Consider the following 5,267-nt stretch of genomic DNA (forward strand, 5'->3'; position numbering starts at 1 on the left):
GTTCGAGAGAGTTTGAGAGACGAAGAGGGTTCAAAGGTGGCGTCTCGGTGAAATGAATTAGGTTACAGGTGGTTTGGGAATTAAAAAACGAAAGGGGAGTTTATGGCCGTTGATCAAAATGATCAACGACCTGGATCTAAGGGGAGCCGGGTGGGTTTTTAAATCGGGTCAGGGGTCGGGTAATTTGGGGGATTGGGCTGGGTTAATTTTGGGGGCGGAATTGGGTCAAATTGAGGGACAAAATTGCAAGGTGAAAGGGCTGTAATTGAAATAGAAATGGGCTAAGTGTTAAATAGCTTATTTTCCCTTTTTATTTTATAAAAATAGTAATAATAATTTTAAAAGTAATTAAAACACTGAGCCAACAAATACTATATAAATATTAATTTAAAAATATTGGAAATAATTTTATAATTATAAAATGCTACTAATCGTGAAATAGGCTATAATTGCAATTACATGCAATTTATCTTAAAAATACCAAATAGATTTGTAAAAAATATACAAAAATCACCTTAGTTATATTTTGGTGTAAATATGAGAATAAAATATGTTATTCACCAAAATGATAATCTTGGAAATAATTATTGGATTTTGTACTGCTAAAAATAGACAATAAATTGATTTTAAAATCTTAAAAATTAGAAAAAAATACCAAAACTCTTGGGCATACTTATATATGTATGTACATGCTATTTTGAAAGTATTTTGTATATTAAAATACATAGGAAAATTGGGTATCAACAATAGCTGTTTTCGCCTTCAGATTAGGTTAAACACTCTCTCGATTACTTTAGTCCAGGAGCCATACGAGTCCAGGCATATCCTCATCTGGGATCTATCTATAGCGCCTTAAGACTATCTTCACTATAAGTTCAAATCAAGTTTTTTAGGCCGCCCGAGCTCGAGATAACTCCCACTCGGGGACTGTATATCAAAGTCTTAGGGCTATCTTTATTCTTAGGCATTTGAGAAAATTCTCCCTCGAGGACTACCAACGGGGTCTAAAATGGATAAGTTTTGTTCTAAAAATGGAGGCCCCATTCTCACTCGATTTGAAGTCGCCAGTTCCGGCGGCCTAAGTTTGTATCAAGTCAACCCAAATTTGGTCCGAGAAACGGCAAAGGGTCTCAGGGAAAATTATATTAACCAATTAAAAACAAATGAAATTCCTACGCCCAGGCCCGGTATTCAGACTGATCGATAAAGTCACGTGCTCAGATTCTTCACAAATGCAAATAAAGGGAAATCCAATACAAATCAGAGACAAATTGAAGAAATAATTTTTTATTAATAAACGACGATTACAAAAGCACACGAAGGGTCCTTACACATGAGTACCAAAGCCCACGAAGGATACTTACACAGAAACAAAGAAACAAAAATAACAGCTAAAAGTCTCATCTACTTTCGGAGGTACATCCTCGGGGGAAATCTCTGCGAGAACCATTCCCTCGGGGACCCCAGCTCGACCTTCCAAATGACGTCTTTGAGAACCTCCTCCAAAGAGGAAAAAGATGAAGAAGTAGAAAAAGATGAAGAAGAGGAAAAAGATTAAGAAGTAGAAAAAGATGAAAAAGTGGTTGGGTGAAAAATTTGGCGAGTATGGGTCTCGCCGGCACTACTATTAAGAAGCCACTTCCTGAGACATTGCACCAGTGTGGGATTAAAAAGTTAGTAGAGGGCACCACCTCACTCCATGGAAAGAAAAAGGAGTGAAGCGCCACACCAGGTTGAAGTTAAGAGAGATGGGCAGCAGTTTACAATCCAGATATCCTCTGATACGAAGATAATTTGAGATTTCTCTCTCATTATTTTTGGCCAACAACAACAACAACAACAACAAATCAGTACGATCCTTCTCAGTAGGGGAAAGCTCTGAGAGAGATCCATGACATAATTGCCGAGATCGCTGCCGTATGACCCTACGGTCACTGTCTTAAAGCATGGAAAATAGAATTTGGATAAAGATGAGGAGAAGAAAAGAGTTGAAGGTCATTGAAGAATGACTGGATGTAGTTGTGATTCAATAAAGCTCCTATTTATAGAAAGGCGGTAGATTAACCGACGGCGCAATCAATGCAATTTGGGAAATGTATCGACAGGCGCAATCAAGGCATTTTGGGAAACGGATCGGCAGCGATATTATCGCTTTTGGGAAAATAAACCAACGCTACATTGAATTCTTCTGGAAAGATGAACCGATAGGACATCTCAGTTATCACAAAAGCTCTTGTCATTAGCATGATGTCATCATGAGAGGTTCGAGGATATAGATGTCAAAATCATTTCTTATCATTTCAATCTAAGAAATGCGGGGACTATCTGTATACGGTAAAAATCAAAGGGTCCAATTTTATGATTGTTATGGCACTTAGTAAGGCCGCCCCTAGAAGGCTCGAGGCTCTGCTCGGGTTCGATCCTGAGGGTTCCTAATGATCGACCTCGAGGCAGTGCAAATTGATGGCTATGATGGAAAAACGGGAAGGTCCCAAGGCACGTGATTAAAGCTGACCAATTCCATTAGTCTAGTTCAAGCCCGTACCGTGGCATTAAGTGGATGTACTAACCTCAAATCCTTTTTATAAATGCATTTGTACTATGTTAGGATTCCTCCTCATATATAAAGGGGGCCCTTGTCATTTTGTAACATATATATCACTTACAACATTCAATACAAGAACATTCTCTGCTCTCTAACACATTCTCTCTTAATTCTATTATTTTCATTTATTGCTTACATTTATTGTATTGTATTGATTGTTCTTAAGTTATTGCTCATTATTGATCATAAAGAACTCAGATCAAAGCTCTTAGAATTGTTAGACCTTCATCGGTCAGTCACAACTTAGTGCCTAGATCGACCTCGGGGCCCTGTATAACCTGGCTCGAGGCCCCGATTCTCAGCCATCCGGTTTGCTTAAACATATTGTTTTCAATTCTTATCTTATATCCTAGTCACACACTTAGCATCTACTTCTTAACAACTAGCATATAAATAAATCATGTATTTTTAAAACCACAATATCAAATTTAATTGTAATTACCATTTTCAAGGTAAACGGTGATATATCATGTGATTGCATCTTGGGGTACTGATACGGTTTGATACAGCTTGTTCAAGCTTATACAGTGTGTAGATGTGAGATTCTGATCTTTAAAAAAAATTCGGATGTGAAAAATTTGTTTCTAAGGCTTATGGGTTAGTTTGGATTAAGGAATTTCGGTCATGTTGTATTATAAAACCTATAATGGATAGGGTGATGTGATAACACCCTTGGATATGTGCATAGTAAGGTTACACGGTGATTTGATGGTTTTTGGAACAACTCTGGGCACTTTCGAGGATGAACGTGTGATTAAGTAGGGGATGATGTAATGACCCCACCAGTCATTTTGAGCAATTGCACTTTGCTTGGTAGTTTTCGAACATGTGTAGCTCCGTATGATGTATTATGACTTATGTGAATTATCGGTTTAGGTTTTTAGGTTATTCCGGATTGATTTGGAAGAATGATTCTCAGCTATAAGCTTTAAATTTGAAAGGTTTGATCAAGTTTTGACTTTTATGTATTTGACCTCGGATTTGATTTTTGATTGTTCCGTTAGCTCAATTGGGTATATTGGTCTTAGGAGCGCGTCCGGATTGTGATTTGGAGGTCCGGGGTAGAATTTGGCTTGAAATGGCGAAAGGTGATATTTTGGAATGTTTGACCGGGGATGAACTTTTTTATATTGGGGTCAAATTTTTATTCCGAAAGTTGGAGCTAATTCTTAATGTATAGTGTTACTTGTGTGCAAAATTTGAGGTCAATCAGACATGATTTCATAGGTTTCGGCATTGATTGTGGAAGTTGAAGTTTCAAAGTTCAATAATTTCGAATTGAGGTGTGATTCATCATTTCGATGTTGTCACGTGCATTTTGAGGCCTCGAGTAGGTTCATGTGATGCTATGTGACTTGTTGGTTTGTTTGGATGGGGTCCCGAGGGCCTCGGGTGTGTTTCAGATTGATTTCGGATTATTTCATTTCATGTTGCATAGCTGAAGGTTTCTGATTCTGGTATGACCACACCTATGGCTGGTTTGCGCAGGTGCGATAGTCGCAGAAGCGTTCGTGGAGTCGCAAGAGAAGTGGCCAGGTGAGGAAGACTGCAGAAGTGGATTTTTAAGCGCATTTGCGTGATGGTTTACGCAGGTGCGATGGTCGGAGAAGCGTTCATAGAGTCGCAAAAGCGAGAAGTGGCTAGGTGAGGAAGACCGCAGAAGTGGATTTTTAAGCGTACCTGCGTGCGCGTAGATGCAGAATCTGGAAACGCAAGTGCGTAAGGCTTCGCAGAAGCGGGATTTGGCATCCACAGGTGCGGGGGATTTCTAGCAATGTTATTTTCGCATAAGCGGAGTTTTACCGCAGATGCGATAATTTTACTGAAAATACGGAAAGTGCTGGGCAGAGTTATAAAAATTGAGGGTTTTGTTCTTCTTTTATATTTTGAGATGTGGGACTCGGATTGAGGCAATATTTGGAGCAGTTTTCATCACAAGGATTGGGGTAAGTGTTTTACACTCAGTTTTGATTATATTTCATGAATCTATCCTCATTTATAGCAATTGGTTGATGAATTCAAAGAGGAAATTGGGGGTTTTGGCCTAAAGTTTCATATATGAGTTTTTGTGTTTTGAACACCGATTTTGGAGTCGGATTTGAGTGAAACTAGTATGGTTGGACTCATAATTGAATGAGTTGTTGGATTTTGTGAATTTTGTCGAGTTTCGAGGCATGGGCTCGGGGGTGATTTTTGGCTGGATTTGGAATTTGACTTCGGATTCGATCTGTATCATTTGTAATTGCTTCCTTTGGGTTTTAACTGATGTATTTGAGTTGCTTTTAGCTAGTGTTGAGCCGTTTAGAGGTTGCTACTCATGTGATGGCATTCTTATCACATCACTTGGCTTGCTTGGTGCCAGAATTGGCTTGTTTAAGATAAGTAACTCTTCTAAACTTAGTGCTGAGGGTATAAAACCCTGAATTATGTGTCATATGATTGGTGTTGAGGTGACACACTTGCTAGGTGACGAGCGTGTGGGCGTGCACCCTGTGAGTTGTGACTCTATTATTTTCAGGGTACTGTTTAGTGGCCCACATTGTTGATAATTGTGTTTTTCACCATGTGATAAAGTAATTGAGCTGTACATCATGCTAAATATCATGTTTTGGCTTTATGTTGATATTGTTAGGACCCATAGTGGTCGTTTCTTGCTATTATC

The sequence above is a fragment of the Nicotiana sylvestris genome, chromosome 10 (genome assembly GCF_000393655.2).
Source record: "Nicotiana sylvestris chromosome 10, ASM39365v2, whole genome shotgun sequence".
NCBI lineage: Eukaryota > Viridiplantae > Streptophyta > Magnoliopsida > Solanales > Solanaceae > Nicotiana > Nicotiana sylvestris.